Genomic DNA, 18,139 nt, shown 5'->3' with positions numbered 1-18,139 from the left:
CCTGTCCTTATGGTGTTTCTCTGCTGGTATTCATTACAGCAAAAACAGCTCCTCCCTAGTTCTTTTATCCCAGGATGATGCTTAGAACTGGCTGTATAAATGTGCAGAAAGTGAAAATGCAGGGAACCTTGTCCAAAACTCAATCATTACAAACTTCAAGATAGTGATAATGAAGTTCTAAGTCAGACCTAATTCTGAATGATTGCAGAGGTTGCACACTCATGAATTGGACACTTATGCCCCATCAGCAGTAGAAGGTGAATTTCTACTGAGTTAATTTTATGAAGATGCAATCAGAAGGTTGAATGTCTAACTATCTTTGATTCCATGGTAGTGTTATTTAAAGAGATAGCTTTGTAAATTTAAAACATTAGGCTAATTGGGTTAACTGGACCAGTTATATATATTATATATTTATATATTTATATATTTATTTATATATTTATATATTAAATTGCTGAGGGGGGCCTGACTGGCTCAGTCAGTAGAGCATGTGACTCTTGATCTCAGGGTTGTGAATTCAAGCTCCACATTGGGTGTGCAGCCTACTTTAAAATTAAAAAAAAAGAGCTGAAACATTTTGAAAACTAAAAGCCATAATGTGGGCTTTCTCCTTATGTTTTAAAATCTTTTATTTGAGTATAGATGACACAATGTTACATTAGTTTCAGGTGTACAACATAGTGATTCAACTGCTCTAAACATTATGCTGTGCTCACTACAAGTGTAGCTACCATCTGTCACCATACAGTGCTATTACAATATCATCGACTACATTCCCTATGCTGTGCCTTTTATTCCCATGACTTACTAATTCCATTACTGGAAGCCTGTATCCCCCACTCCCTTTCACTCATTTTGCCCACCCTTTCACCTCCCTCCCCTCTGATAACCATCAGTTTCTTCTCTGTATTTACAGGTCTGATTAGGCTTTTTCTTTCCCTACTCATTTTTAGATCCCACATATGAGTGAAATCAAATGGCATTTGTCTTTCTCAGACTGACTTATTTTACTTAGCGTAATACACTGTAGCTCCATCCATGACACAAATAGCACAATTTTGTCCTTTTTATGGTTTCATAATATATGGTTGCATAATATTTCATTATATATATTATTATATATTCTATATTCCATTATATATGTATTCCAATATATATACACAAGTCCCATTATACATATATTGGAATATATATTGATATATATCCATTCTTCTATCAATGAACACTTGGGTTGCTTCCATATCTTGGCTGCCACTATAAACAATTCTTCAAGAAACATAGGGCTGCATAAATCTTTTTGAATTAGTGTTTTTTATTTTCTTTGGGTAGATGGATACCCAGTAGTAGAATTATTGTATCATATAGCATTTCATTTTAATGAGGAACTGCCGTACTGTTTTTCACAGTGGCTGCCCCAAATTGCATACTCACCCACAGTATGAGAGTTCTTTTTTCTCCACATCTTCACCTCACTTACTTCTTGTATTTTTTATTTTAGCCATTCTGACATGTATAAGATGATATCTCATTGTATTTTTTATTTTTATTTCCCTGATGAAATGTAATGTTGAGCATCTTTTTCATGTGTCTGGTGGCCATGTCTTCTTTGGAAAAAATGTCCTCTGCTCATTTGAAAATTACATTGCTTGTTTTTTTGAGTTGTATGAGTTCTTTACATATTTTGGATATTAAACCTTGTTGGATATTAACCTTTAAGGATATTAAACCTTAGTTTGCCTTTTTTGTTTTGTTAATAGTTTCCTTCACTGTCCAAAAGTTTTTAATTTTGATCTAGCCCCAATTGTTTATTTTTACTTTTGCTTCTCTAGCCTTAGGAGATATATCTAGAAAAATTGTTGCTAGAACTAATGAGACAAAAATAACTGCCTGTGTTCTAGGATTTTTATGGCTTCAGGTATCACATTTAAATCCTTAAACCATTTTGACTTTGTATGGTGTTAGAAAGTGGTCCAGTTTCATTCCTTTTGCATGTAGCTGTCCAGTTTTCCCAGCACCATTTGCTGGAAAGACTGCCTTTTCTCCATTGTATATTCTTGTCTCCTTTTTCATAAATTAATTGACCATATATGCATGAGTTTATTTCTGTGCTCTGTATTCTGTTTCAATGTTCTGTGTCTATTTTTTGTACTAGAACTATACTGTTTTGATTATTACAGTTTTGTGGTGTATCTTGTAATCAGGTTTGTTTTCTTTTCTCACAATTGCTTTGGCTACTTGGGGTCTTTTGTGGGTCCATACAAATTTTAGTATTATTTTTTCTAGTTCTGTGAAAAATACTGTTAGCATTTTGATAGGAGTTACATTGAATCTGTCTATTGCTTTGGGTACTGTGGATATTTTAACAAAGGTATTCATATTCACCACTTTTATTCAACATAGTACTGGAAGTCTGAGCCACAATCATAGGACAAATAAAAGAAATGAGTCATCCATATTGATAAAGACATTAAACTGTCACTATCTGCAGATAACATGATACTAAACATAGAAGAGGTAAATGAATTCAGCAAAATTGCAGGATACAAAATTAATGCCTAGAAATTTGTAGCATATCTATACACTATAATGAGGGAACATAAAGATAATTTAAGAAAATAATTCCATTTACAACTGCACCAAAAAGAATAAAATACCTAGGGATAAACTTAACCAAGAAGGTGAAAGTCCTGTAATCTGAAAATTATAAAACACTGATGGAAGCAATTGAAGATGATACAAACAAATGGAAAGATATTCCATGTTCATGGTTTGGAAGAATTAATACTGTTAGAATGTCCTTGTACTTTTAAGGACAGGAAAACCTGTTGTAATATTTGGCCTAAAAATTACCTAATATGTAAATAGACATTTGCTTCATTATCTCCTCTGGTGCATCAAAGTTAGCATACTTCATGTAGACCATTAAGTACATCCTTTGGCAACATTTATGCTAGTGTTCCCCAACATGTGGTTAGATATTGATAGTTAGAAATACTTGATATAGTCATTCTCTTTCACATGCCAAAGCACTTTTACTATGTCAAACATTAAGGCTTAAGATGTTGTTGGATCAAGACACCATCAGCTTCTTAAAAAGATCTTCACAGTATTTCCAGACAGGGAATTGTCAAAGGGCATGCTTGCCATCATTGTCATCTATTTCAAAATGTTAAGGATATACTTTTAAATGTATTGTTTTATCTACTTTTTTCCTTCTTCCACTTACATTATACCCACCCTACCTTATTTAATCACAAATAGTGTCCCTTTTACAAGTACACTTTCTTTATATCTGGTTGGCAGCAATATTTCAGAAATTTTCAAACTTACCACTAAAGCCTAATGTGGTCATAGAGAAAAAAACGTCATGTAATCATTTGTTTTCTCAGTCCAGGTGTATAGGGATTTTTTGGAGATATGGTTTTGATTTCGAAATTATATAGACATCTGAGCACAGTCAATAACCAGGTTTTTGAGGGGAGACAAGTTTTCACATTCCACACAGCAACATTTCTTTCTGAAAGAGTAGAGAGCATCTCTACCTTTAATTCATTTAAACAGGGCTTTTCAACTTCTGTGCTGAATAATCATGGGAAGGCTGTTCTGTGCACTGTGGGACGTTGATTAGCATCTCTGGCTGCTACCTACCAAATGGCAGTAACACCTTCCCAGTTGCGAAAACCAAAAATATTTGTAGACGTGGCAAAATGTTCCCTGGAGGGAAAAATCACCCCTGGTGGAGAACCACAGCTTTAAAACAAATCTAAAACAAATATATCAGATTTTCAGGCTGAATTTCCCTTTATTCTTCCCAAAGGAGCTCAGTGAATTTTCATGCAATAATCCGTAAAGCTACCCTGAGAAAGCATATTAGACAAATGAAATAGAGATTCTATTTTATTGATATTATAACAAATCTTTCCAATCTGATGAATGTGTTGATTTTTTAATATTAAATTGAAAAAAAAATACTTTTAAAATGGTGTGGCCTGGAATAGTGCCTCGGCATGTTAAGCTTGCATATTACTTCCACTGTCATTGTACTAATATCACAAATTGTACTAAGGTCAAAATGTGCCCTTCTTAGATGCCAAAACAGGGAAAGAAAGGCAGCATTGTCTTCGGAGCTGAACATTTGTTCACTTCTCACACGTATTCATATAATCATGTCATCTCAGGCTGTCTCTGCTTAACAATACAACCATTTGAACAAAGAAGAAAATCAAACAGCTGCATAAAAGATGAACCCATAGCTGTTTTCACTGATTGTTTTTTACTGTCTCCTTGCACAGATTCCTTGGATCTCTTATGTTTATGATTGTCTTTACCTTCAAAAGGTGAAGCAATCACACTGCTGTACTTGAAGAGTAGATAAAGGATGAATTAACGGGCCGTTTGGATGGATTCAATTCAACTGGCTGACCTAGAGAATGTGCTTAGATATATTTTAGTGAAGAATGAATTACATACATCTACACAGTTATGTTCCTTATTTAAAAAAAAAATCTCCTTATAATTAGCCTTTACTTAACATCTCCTGATTCTCCGTCATTCAAGATAAATTCACCTGGAAACAGAATTCCAGAAAACTCAAAACCAAATATATTTACCCTGGAAAATGAGAGCTAGAGCACGACAGACAATAAGGGATTTAGTGCTATTTCTACACATTTTCCATTAATGGAAGTTAAGAAAATGATTAAGAAAGAATAGTTACTTCAACCACAAACTAGTAAGCTTAAATTATTAAACTAGTAAAACTATATTACAGAAAAGTTCAAGTTTATTTTAAATATCTTCCTACTTTTAATTTTACATGCTGATTGCTTTATTGTTTTTCCCCTTAAAGATGACAAATAATACACACTTAAACTATCAATGAAAAAATTATTTCTCTAGCTTTACTTTATTTCATGATTACTTATTGGCATTATACTGTGATTAAAATTTAAGGGAAGGTAACAATGGTTTACTAAGCATGATTAATAATTTACTAAGTCCAAGCTTTGCTTTAAATGATATTTATATTCCAGAAAGTTTCTTGAGTGAAATTTAGTAAAAGCATTGTTTTCTTCTGTTTTTCTGTATTGGTAACAGAAGACCATGAAACTCTGTTGAAAGGGGACTCCCTTAATGTCATACATTTATATAGCATCTAGAAATGCCTCTACTTTGTAATCCAAAATGAGAAAGGATAAGAGCATGCAAATATGAAAATTTCTAGCATATAGATTTCTGAGTCACTCTTGATATTATAGTCCTACCACTTAAAAGTGAATTATTTTGGAAAAATATTACAATCAAGACATAAAATATAATAGACAATCAATATGCAGGATGCCAGCAAAACATCATATAAACTATGCATTTTTCCTTGTTAAAGTCTTATGTGAGCCATGAATTATGCAAAACAACCAAGAGATCCTATTAAAAAGGCGATACATCTTCGGGATCCTAAGACATGAAGACCATTTGAGCTTTCCTCTCAAGGTTATTACAGAGTTATCAGAAATCCTCAGAGTCTGAAAGTTTTAAATGGAAGTAAGAATATATTGCAAATTATATGCTGGTAGAAGAGAAACATTACAGAAAAAAATTATTTTTGATGAAGTAATAAAAATCATTTATTAGGTAGGCCACTGATTTGCTCAAGAGCACAATTTATAAGGCAATAGCCTGATGGCTGCAGTGATGTCATTGGTTAGAGCATGTGCTTTGAAGAAGTTTCCATTAATATGCACAACATACCACCCAATGAGAATTTATACTTACTTATCTGGCAAAATTCAGTATATTTTTTATGTCTCTTTTAATACTTTAAAGAATGATTGCCAAACATTTGGAATTATTAGTAATAACACTGCCACGCAAGTGGCAGTGGAGACACTGATTAATTCTGAGAAATCACAGAAGAGTGGATTCAGATGATCTATTAGAAACAAGATTATGGATTTAACATGTAAATGTTTGTAAGCCACTCAAATTCCTGGACCAGATGTAGCAAAGCTAGGTTGTCAGTGGTTTGTGTGTGTGCGTGTGTGTGTGCGTGTGTGTGTGTAATAGTCCTCACCAGTTTATTAGTTTTTCCCTTAATGAATTATTTCGGCAAAACTAAGGCTGATGAATTTCAGTCAGATGTGTCTACAAAGCAAAAAAGTAGATATTTGGTTAGCCAATGAAAGGAATGACAAAATGTCTTTCAGTACAATTTAAACAACACAATTTTTACCCCCAGGAAATGTCTAATTTCAATGATCTTGTGTATTATTGTTCAGCACCCTCACCCTGCCTCCCCGTGCACACACAGAGTTTCAATTTAAATAAATGCATACTACTTCCAAAAAAAAAGGGGGATTAGAAGGAAATGAAGCATAACATTAAATGTGGTACTACTATCTCAAACATTTTGAAACACTCAGCTTAATTGGGTCAGTTTGGGTTTATATCACACACACACAGAGGACCTGGATGTTCTCTCAGTGTTACCATTAGTATTGTGCAAGTACCATATTCCTTGTCCTAGCCCAGTTCTCACTGAAAATGGTGAAAGAGGTAGCAAAGGAAGGTTGCTATCTCATAAACCTTCAGAAATGTTAGAGTTTATTACCAAGAGTCAGCAGAGTGACTGGCTAAAGCAGGGGCTTTGGAACCCTAACGAGCTGTGATTTCAGGTGAGTAGCTTGATGTATCCGAGCCTTTTAAGAGGTGTCTTCTCTTTAGCATGGGATAAAAAGATAGTCTAATACTTAAGGCTGCCACAGTGCATGCTGTCCTGAGCTTTCAGTTGTTCTGCTTTATACCACAAGGGGGGCTACTCCTGCAGGCCATACATTTCATTCCCCAGCAATATTTGCCCATGGGAGAAAGAGAGAAGGGATCTTCCAGCTGTAGGAAAGAAGCCAGAGTATATCCCTAGCCACTCTATATTAGTTTGCTACGGCTGCCATAACAGAATACCACAGACTGGGCAGCGTGAACAAAAGATTTTTCTCGCAGTTCTGGAAGTTAGAAGTCTAGGATCACAGTGTCAGCAGGTTTATTTTCTCTGAGGCCCTTCTCTTGGTTTGTAGATGGCCGCCTTCTCACAGTGTCTCCTATGAACTCTCCTCCACATGTATGCACTCCTGGTGCATCTCTTTTGTGTGTGCAAATCTTGTCTTCTTAGAAGGACATCAGATCGATGGATTAGGGTTCCCCTGTATAATATAATTTATCTAATTCCTTCTTAAAAGGCCCTATCTCCAAATATAGTCATATTCTGAGGCACTGAGGTAAGACTTCAACGTAAGAACTTGGGGAGGGGAGAGATGGGGACATAATGGAGCCCACAACACTCTCTCTGCTTCTGTAGCTTCTCTAAGAACCACTGTGTATCCTCCTTGGGTTCATCTTCCACTGGGAGCTCTGTAGCTCTCTAGGGATAATACTCAAGCTACCACTGGAGAGATCTCTGTTTTTCCAGCTTCTCTTGGTGACTTGGGCCTGGGGCCCTGCCTATCCCTGCTCCTGTCATTTTTCCTCCCACTTGAGAACTAATACAGAATTCTGTTGTTGTTAATTGGGATATCCCAACTTTCCCTGTTTGGGTGCTCAGCTCATGATCAATGGGTTAAATTTCCTTTCTTTCAAATACAGTGGAACCTCCTTTGCTATAAAAGAAGTAAATAGATACAGATAAGGAGTAAATGAATAAAAGTTTACAAAGTCAGGAGAACATAGCACCATGCATGTGTTTCAATAAATGAACAATATTTCTTTATTCAATGTGAATGAACTCTGAACAACTTTCTTCAAAGTTACTCTACTCAAGCTCTTTGTTATTATTTCTTTCTTTTGATAAATTCTTGTTCCTGAAAGCCAACGATTTGGAGTAAAATCTGGAAATTTTTGTTTTAGTTTTCAAAATGAAAAAAAAGGAATAGAACAGATTTTTGGGGGACCAATTATAGTCTTTGTTCTGTTACTTCTAAAAAGTGGGTTTTTTCCTCTTTTATAGTGATGAATGAGTTAACATGTGGGAGTTTTCACAGATTTTTAAATTCTGTGTTTTCATCCTGCTTCTGCTCTTTTACAACCTGCTTATCACCACTTTCTCATCTGCAATTCAGAAAGGGCCATATCCACCTGAAATTTCATGTAAAGATTAAATGTGAGTTGCTCTTTCAATCTCACTCCTTTCTTGTCTTTTTCTCATCATCATATTAATATAACTTGATTAAATTTTGCCCCCTCCTTGGAGAGATCTCATTATGCCAAGCTTTTAAAATGTGAATAAAATCTTACCCCAGAAGACGTAAAATTTGACAAAAAAAAAAAAATTATACCACAAAGAAGCATTTTATTAATATATCCTTTTGATATTTTACTTCATAATTTCTACTGTGTTATCTGGCTGCTGGCTTCTCCTTGCAAAAAAAAAAAAAATTCTCAAAATTGAGGCAACTTATTCTCTCTCTCTTCCCTTTTCCTTGATCCTTCCAGTGATTTTACTCTTGTTTTATCCGTTCTCCAGTGAAAATCAACTGTTTAGATTCTCCTCCTCCTTCCATGTTTTTTTCCTCCAACCTAAGATCATCCCAATATGAATCCAGAAACAAAGCAGCATCAACCCAGCAAAACACACTATGACAAATAGACTTTAGCATTTTTGTTCCTATAGTGTAATTATGTAAGTATACTCATTACCTCTTAGCATAACAAATAAGTAAATCAACAAACAATCAAAGAAAACACACACACACACACACACACACGCACGCACGCACACACACAGCTCTTATACTTTTGCTTCTATGATCATGGATTCTAACTGGACATCACCAAATATCTCTGTTGCTTTATTGCCAAACTTTTTGGGAAAGTGATTTATTCTCATTATTCCTTCTCCCTTATCAATTATTCCACCCTCAACAACTTGAATTCCACTTTCTTCCTTTGTCATTTTATTCTAAATACTTACCGAGATTTCCAATGATTTAGGGATTATCCCCATATATATTCTGTCAATATGATCTTTTACCCCTCTATAACCTTTAGGATTCTCAGCCACTGAACTAGGGCTTTTTCTTATATTTTCTGCCAAAGCTTAAGTCATACCTTCTTATTTTTGAAGGCTCCTTTTTACTGGACAGAAAAACTGTTTTTTTCTGAAGTTTGTATTGAGTATTTGTCTGCCTCTACACAACTTGATATGTCAGACCTTATTTACATTATCTAAAAAAAGGGTACAACCATGGCATTTTATTACCTATGTATAAAGACTTACAAAATACTTATGTCCTAAGCAGATCTTTCCCTCAGGTACCACTTGTTGTCCATGTAATTTGCTATATGTGAAATATCTCCTAGGGGAAGACCTTCAGGCAAGTCAATTAAATATGTAGATTTGAACTCATCATTTCTCCCAAACCTGTCCCTATAGCTATGAATAGTTCTACAATCCAATTTTTTAAAATCTAAATTAATTCCAATGCTTTAAGTATTTTTAGACATATAATTATAGTCCCTAAATACATACTGTCTTCTTTCCATTAACATTGCCATAAAATTTCCTCATATTCTCATCATTTTTATTCAGTGATCTGCAAAGACTCATCTCATCTCACTGCTCATTGTCTTATCTGCCTCCTGCCTGGAATACCCACCCATTCCTACCCAAACCATGTTTCATATAGTTGTGGATTGTCCTTCCATAAATGCAAATATAATTAGTTGCTCTGTACCTAAAATAATTCCAGTAACTCCCTAATGACACAGGATGAAATTCATGTTCTTACTATGGCTATAAGACTCACCATGCCTTGATTTCTTTACAGAACTTCAAGTTAGTTCATCATTCCATGTTTCAAATTCTGCTCTCTAGCTATACAAACAGAAGTAGCTTCTAGAAAACAGGAGGATCTTGGAAATAAATAAATATGCCATAAGATCTCCATTCAGCAATTAACTACAGTTTGCCTCTTTGTCTGGGATCGCCTAACACTTTTTTTTTTTTTTTTTTGCTACTAACTCCAGTTAGTATTTTTGTTTTTCTGTTCACATACTTTAAAAAATCAGTTTGTATCCATCCACTGTTAGGAGGCCTCTTTATACAGATTACCCAATCTGTATAAATTTTTGAGATTAAAAGAAGATAGAAGGGGGTCATCTGCTAGTAGATTTGTATACTGTATAGTGATAACCTATGTTTTACTTTCTGTGTTATGGAGTCTGGAAAGCTAAATTTCTTTCCCCAGACCACCTTGTGACTGGGGTTATCGATATATTGAGGTTCTGTCAATCAGATGCAGTCTCAAAAAAAAAAAAATCTAAATTTAGAGAGGATTTGTGAAAAGATAGATTGCCACCACTTTGTACTCCATGAGCCATCCATTTGCCATTAATGATCTAAAAGAGAGGATGTGGTACTAGAATGAAATATGGAAGCAGTGGGTCTCTGATCCATGGACAGAAGTGGTAATGGCATATTTCTGGAGACAACAGCTGTATTGATGCTTTTTTCTTTTTTTTTTTTTTTTTTTTGATGCTTTTTTCATCCCCCAACTTCCTGATTGTGGCACAGATGGACCCATTCTCAAAATTTTTCTGGAGTCTTAACCAGACCTTAGAATACTCTGCTTTACCCTCTGCCAACATGGCAGCCTCAGCAAAAAAAGAAGAATAAGAAGGGGAAAACTATCTCCCTAACAGACTTTCCAGCTGAGGATGGAGGGACTGGGGGAGGAAGCACCTATGTCCCCAAACCAGTCAGCTGGGCTGATGAAACAGACGACCTGGAAGGAGATGTTTCAACCACTTGGCACAGTAATGACAACAACATGTATAGGGCACCTCCAGCTGACTGTTCCATCCTGCCCACTGCTCCACGGGCTGCTCGGGAACCCAATGTCAACGGGAGCCGTCTTCCAAAATCGCCATCCTATACTGCTTTTCTAGGCAACCTGCCCTATGGTGTCATAGATGATTCCATTAAGGAATTCTTTAGAGGATTAAATATCAGTGCAGTGCGTTTACCACATGAACCCAGCAATCCAGAGAGGTTGAAAGGTTTTGGTTAGGCTGAGTTTGAGGACCCGGATTCTTTGCTCAGTGCCCTGAGCCTCAAGAAGAGTCTCTAGGTAACAGGAGAATTCGAGTGGACGTTGCTGATCAAGCACAGGATAAAGACAGGGATGATCGTTCTTTTGGCCGAGATAGAAATCAGGATTCTGACAAAACATACAGACTGGAGGGCGCCTCCTGCCACAGACAGCTTCGATGACTACCCACCTAGGAGAGGTGATGAGAGCTTCGGAGACAAGTATCGAGACCTTTATGATTCAGACCGATACTGGGATGGGTATCAGGATGGGTATCAGGATGGGTATCGGGATGGTCCACGCCAAGATATGGACCAATCGTTATGATGACCCAGGCAGCAGAGACTATGACAGAGGCTATGGTTCCAGGATAGACAGTGGCAGAAGAGCATTTGGTAGTGGGTACCGTAGGGATGATGACTACAGAGGAGGCAGGGACCGCTATGAAGATAGATATGACAGACCAGATGACCGGGGATGGAGCTCCAGTGATGATTACTCTCGGGATGACTATAGGCGTGATGATAGAGGTCCCCCTCCCAAAAAAAGACCCAAACTGAATCTAAAGCCTCGGAGTACTCCTAAGGAAGATGGTTCCTCTGCTAGCACCTCCCAATCCAGTTGAGAGGCCTCTGTCTTTGGAGGGGCAAAGCCTGTTGACACAGCTGCTAGAGAGCAAGAAGTAGAAGAGCAGCTGCAGAAGGAGCAGGAGAAGCTGCAGCGCCAGCTGGATGAGCCAAACAAAACTAGAGTGACGGCCTCGAGAGAGACACCCAAGCTGGAGAAAGTGAAGAGACTCAGGGATGGTAATGGTCCAGGACAGGAGGTGAGTCATCACAGACTGGGACCTCGGCCACATCTGGCAGAAATGCACGAAGGAGAGAGAGTGAGAAGTGTCTAGAAAATGAAACACCCAATAAGGAGGAAGACTGTCACTCTCCAACTTCTAAGCCACCCAAATCTGAACAGCCTCTGAAGGTAATGCCAGCCCCTCCACCAAAGGAGTATGCTTGGGTGAAGCGAAGTTCTAACCCTCTTGCTCCATCTCAGAGCTCAGACACAGAGCAGCAGTCCCCTACAGGTGGTGGGGGGAAAGCAGTCCCAGCCTAATCACAGGAGGGAGGACCAGCAAGGAGAGCAGATGAAAACAAAGTAGATGGGGTGAGTGTCCCAAAAGGCCCCAGTGGGAACTCCAGCCGTGGTCCAGGAGATGGAGGGAACAAAGACCACTGGAAGGAGCCAGATTGGAAAGACGGTAAAAAGGATCAAGACTCCCGATCTACACCTAATTAAAAGAAACCTGAAGAAAATCCAGCTTCCAAGTTCAGTTCTGCAAGCAAGTATGCTGCTCTCTCCATTGATGGTGAAGATGAGAACAAAGGAGAAGATTACACCGAATAGGCCTCTGCATCCTGTGCTTTCTTTCTCCTAGTCTCTCCACCCTGGAACGTTCAAGAGCAAATCAAACCTCTATCCAGAGAAGACAATATAACTCACCATCTCCTGGAGACCTTTCTTAACTTTTTTTAAAACAAAAAACAGTGAAATGAAATTCTTTTGCATGCTGCTGCAGCCTTTAAAGTATTGAACTAACTGGAGAATCGCCAATGTAGCCAGAGAGAAAGAGATGTACAGCTTTTAACGGAAAAGTTGTGCATTTTTATAGCACATGCAGTTGCCTGTGTGATTAGTGCCTGGGGGCCTCCATTTAGCAAAATGGCAGTGACAGTGATGCAGTGTCTGGAATCTGGTTGGGCAGTAGGGCGGGCTTAAGGAAGAGTGCGATTTCTACCTTCTGATTCTCATTATCCTATTGTGGCATGTATGAATTCTCAGACATTATCAAATTTTCCATCTTTGGAAAGGTAGGCTTAGTCTCTGAAGTTGTTGTAATCTCCAGATGGCTGCCTGCCCCCCCCCCCCACGCTCTTATTTAATTCTGAATTACTGGGGCCAGCCTGAGGGAATTCCTTCATTTTTACCACCCAGGGGGGTAGTTGAGAGTGAGTCTGTAGGCCACTAAAGAACAGGGCTGCTTGGTGACCAAAATGAGCAGGGACATCATGGTTTAAAAAGAGGCCCCTGGGGGGGTGGGGCAGCCCCAGTGGCCCAATGGTTTAGCGCTGCCTTCAGCCCGGGGTGTGATTCTGGAGTCCCAGGATCCAGTCCCATGTCAGGCTCCCTGCATGGAGACGGCTTCTCCCTCTGCCTGTGTCTCTGCTTCTCTGTGTGTGTGTGTCTGTCATGAATAAATAAATAAAATCTTAAAAAAAAAAAAGAGGCTCTGGGGAAGTAACGGATTATTTTGCACCAGTAATGGGGTGAATGACATGACCTCAACTGATCCCTGGAACAGGAAGCACTTAGGGGTCGTGGGAATTCCCAAGTCTTCTGTATGTCCTGGTTTTGCCCTCTCTCAAATACTGTCCTTTCTGAAAGTTCACACATACCCATAATCCATTGAAATCTTGAAGCTTTAAAAAATGTAGACTCTTGTCCTGGGCTTCTGAGCCTCATGCTCTTTGCCGTCATTCCCCAGAAGCAGTTTCTGATCCAGGTGTTCTCTATCTGCCCCAGGAGCAGAGGCAAATGAAGAATCACTCACTGCTCTTCTCCAGCAGATTGGGGCTCCTTCATGTCTTTTGACTCTCACTCCTTCCCTCCATTCCTGCTTCTACTTCTTTGACCCCTTTTACACCTCAGAAAATTCTAGAATTAATGGCTTAGGTGGTGAGTGAGGGCAAATAAATAAGGATGGATTGTGGGCTGTTCTTACCACCTTGATGGGAGGTTTTTGGTTTTGTTCTGGCAAGTTTTCTCTCCACTGAAATCCCACACCTATGTTTGTATTTATAATGTGGCCTTGACCAATGTGCGGTTTTGGGGGGCTGTGGGGGTTTGGAGGGTTTCTTTTCTTTTCTTTTTTTTTTTTAAGCTTCCCTTGAGAGAACAAATGATACAGGAGAGAACTTCTTAACAAGGGCCTGGTTTCTGTTGCAACATAGTAGCTTCATTTGCCTGCTTTTATGTGCACCTTTATACTGTCAACCCAGGAGCCGGCATCCTTATGTGTGATACCTGCACTGGCAGAGAAGTGATACCTCTGTCTCTTGTTGGCAAGCCCTCCTCCCATCAGTCCTAGGTTATCCCCTGCCAGGCCATGCAGACGAGCATTGTGGGAGTGCTGCAGCAGTGAGCTAATGAATCGTTTGCCCCAGGGGCAGAAAAGACTTACCAAGTGGAGTAACTTTAAATAATTGGCTTAGATTGGCCAGTAGCCAGGAAGTGGCTTTTAGAGAGATACCCAAGGCTGAAGGGTTTGGTTGGGTTTTTTTGAACCATTGAAAAGGTAGGTTTTGCCCTCTTCAGGTCTACTTCCAAATGGTTGTATCCAAAAAAGCAGTTTTTTTCCCACTCCCCACCTGTCCTCCTGTTATCACAGTAGCAGGGGTCCTGTCTCACTCCTTAGTACATGTAAAATTTGTACAAAATATCTTCTATGAAAATGATTTGTAATCTGTAGACTTAATACCTGGGAAATGTCTTGAGATGTAAAATCCCAACCTTTGGGTTGTGGGTTTTTTTGTTGTTGTTGTTGTTTCGTTTTCTCCAAATAAATCTGATCTTTAAAGTTAAAAAAAAAAAAAAAAGTATACTCTGCTTGAGGTTTACCAGTGATTGTGGAACACAGCACTTCCTATCTTAAACCATATTCTGCCTAAAAAGCTAAATATCTTCACAACAATTCTTGTTTTTCTTTTTTTTAATTTTATTTATTCATGAGAGACACAGAAAGACAGACAGAGAGAGAGAGAGAGAGAGAAAGGTAGAGACACAGGCAGAGGGAGAAGCAGGCTACATGCAGGGAGCCCAACATGGGACTCGATCCCGGGTCTCCAGGATCAGGCCCTGGGCTGAAGCCCACGCTAAACTGCTGAGCCACCCAGGCTGGCCTCTTCACAACAATTCTATCAGGTAAATAACATAATTGTCTCCCATTTCATGGATAAAGAAGCTTAGATATGGAAAGTAAATCTTTCAAGGTTACACAGACAGCAGTGGATCCAGGACAAGAACTCAAGCACTCTCTCCCAAATTCTATCCAAAACTTTACATATAGGATCTCTAGTATGTTGTGAAATTTGCCGTAGTTTTCAGTCTTAGAGGCACTGGAACTTGATTTCTTTGGAACATTTTGGAACTCCATTGCTAGTAGTAGATTTACATTAAAGGAATTCACACCAGAATGCCATCTGTTAATACAAAAAGAGATGTAATTCCCACATAGATGGAAATGTTTATCTCAGGCTAACTAGCACTGTTTTTCTGTCCTGTGGGAGATCTATGGGGGAAGCCACATCATTATTAAAGTTTGCTTGGTCATCTTCAGATAATAATGAAAAGAATTAAGGAATAAAATATTTAATGGCTTTCATATCCATATGAGGTGTGGTCTTAAATATGAGAGTGGATTCTTGGAAGTTATTGGCCTTAACTTCTTATACATCTCTTACTGATGTGATCAAATTTAGCGATAGACCTAGAATAATTTTTTAAATTTAGCTAAGCCCACTCCCATGGATAGCTCTTTGATTAAAACTGTTGACATTTGGGGCACCTAGGTGGCTCAGTCGGTCAAGTGTCCTACTCTTGATTTAGGTTCAGGTCATGATCTCAGGGTCGTGAGGTCAAGCCCTGCATGGAGCCTTGCACACTCTCACTGTCTCACTCTAAAAATAAAAAACAAACTGTCTACATTAGCTTCTATGATCTTTGTATCTTTTTTTCCATTGGCCGGCCTTTCTTCTGAGTAACCTTTTCCTTCTTTAGCTGATACTTCCATTCAGTAAATTATTGCTTATGTCTTCAGGCTTTGGGACTATTGTTTTTTTCATGACTTCATTTATCACTCAAAAGGTAATGTTGTTTACCTTACATTAAATTTCTTACAGAAAACTCAGTCACCTCCCTTTACCCAATACACTTACTATCCTTAAATCTAATCATCCATTATCTATTCCTCCAATGAGAGTGAAAGCTCCAGAAAAATAGAGACTGTGTCACATTTATCTTTGTAGCCTCAAGTTCTTAGCAGAGTACAGAACCAGATCCCAAAATACCCAAAGTATTATTATGAATGAAATAATAATATGTTTGAAGGGACTTTGCCAGTTGTAAAATGCACACTAATATAAGACATTGATATTGTGAGGCTTGTTGTTCAAAACATACCTTCTGAATTTAAAGATAATTTCAACTGTGTTTGCCAAAGAGCAAATTATTAGAAAAAGTTTTATGTTCTTTATTTTTATTCATTTCCATAGTACTAGCTCCCAAAAACTCAATATGGTAAATTATCATTTTGAGCTCTAAGAGAAAAAAAGATAAATGTATATTATTTCAGCCCTTCACACTTCAGAATTGCTCCTAAAATGCATTCTGAAAAATGTGAATACTCAATTGCCTTATTTGGCATTTCTAAAGATGAACGAGCTAAAGAAAATATAAGATTAATTCAAAATATCTCTGCTGGGGTAATAACTTATTCACAGTATTGTACCATAAATATGCCATGGCAGCCTTATTAACTGATTTAATCTAATTAGTGTCAAAAGCAAGGTACAGGTCCTGAATGTAAGATTGCACTTGACAATAACCATTAGGGCCAAAATACATGTAATGAGATACATTTTTCAAAGAAATGTTTTCATTGTAAGGATTTCTGAAAAGATGTTATGGGATGTCAGTTTAGTTTACTCCAACAAATATTTCCTGAGAATTTATCATGTACACAATGTGCTAAGTTCTAGGCAGGCACAAGTGAATTAAAAGCAATCTTATCATTAAGGAGGGCACGTGATCTGATAAGCACTGGGTGTTACATGCAAATGATAAATTGTTGAACAGGACATCTGAGACTAATCATGTACTATATGTTGGCTAATTGAATTTAAATTAAAAGAAAAAGAAAAAAAGGAACTATGAAAATAAAGAATGCTAAAAGAAAAATTAAAAAATAAATAAAAGTAATTTCATCAAAGAGTTTATAGCTGGAAAATTACATATTCAAAAAGAACATTCTAATTACAAATGTCAAGTGCTTTAGGGGAAAAAAGAGCATTAGGGGAGAAAAGAGAAGGATATATAAACCTGCCTTGGGGACTGGAGTTGAGATAGTAATAAGAAATAGGCTTTCTGGTTAAGGTAAGATCTGAGCCACATGCTAAAGAATGAGAAGTCTGAATCCAAGAGAATGGGAAGAGAATGCTCTTTTTTCAGATCAAGAGACTTGTGAAGTTGCAGAGACTTGAAACTAATTGGTAGGTCTGGAACCAAAAATAGATCATTAAAGTTGGAGTGTAAATTGTGAGATGGGGTAGTAGAAGATTACATCTTTTTTTCAGTGACAGAAAGCATCCATGTCATGGAAGCCCTTGTCTGCAAGGATTAAGAGTAGGTGGCGGAGGCTGCCCAAAATATCACTGCAGATATAGTGTTTTACACAAAGTTGTTCTATGCATGTTATTGCCTTATCATATGCTGTACAAACATCTAGTAATAGAGCTAGAAAGTTAGAACCCATTTACTTTGCTTTTAGTTATATAATGTGAACCACTTTCAAAATGTAAATAACATTGAATTTCATAAAGTATTATTGATAATACTTGAACTGAGGAGTGTAGAATCAGTGGAAATTTCTGCATTGCCATTAAGCAGGCTTTCACTAGTAGGTTACCTTTGTCACCCTATTATTTTATAAAATGTGTCTTTCTGAACCTGGCCAAAACTATAACTGGTTTAGGCCACCAGGCAGTCTTAAAACTAATGCTGGAAAAGTGAGGTTATAAGCTTTATGGTAAAATTGGAAGTGCTTTCCAACCACTCACATTGAAACAAATCTCATACGGAGATTACCTCCTTAATCTGTCACCTATGTCTGTATGCTTCTCCCCATCAGATCTTTTTCCAAGTCACAGCCTAAAATACTCTTTTTAAAAGAGTAGTTTTATCCTCCACTTCTATCCGCAGTGTAGAATCCTTTAATGGATTAGCACTGT

General features: G+C 37.7%; 1 pseudogene; it reads left to right on the top strand.

Annotated features, from left to right (window-relative positions):
* Positions 1-12,720, top strand: part of LOC140621403 (eukaryotic translation initiation factor 4B pseudogene) — a 56,621-nt pseudogene extending 43,901 nt beyond the window's left edge.
* Positions 12,721-18,139: the final 5,419 nt, after the last annotated feature.

Source organism: Canis lupus, chromosome 30 (genome assembly GCF_048164855.1).
Source record: "Canis lupus baileyi chromosome 30, mCanLup2.hap1, whole genome shotgun sequence".
Lineage (NCBI taxonomy): Eukaryota > Metazoa > Chordata > Mammalia > Carnivora > Canidae > Canis > Canis lupus.
The sequence above is the reverse complement of the archived record's forward strand: the minus strand, read 5'-3'. Positions and strand labels throughout refer to the sequence as shown.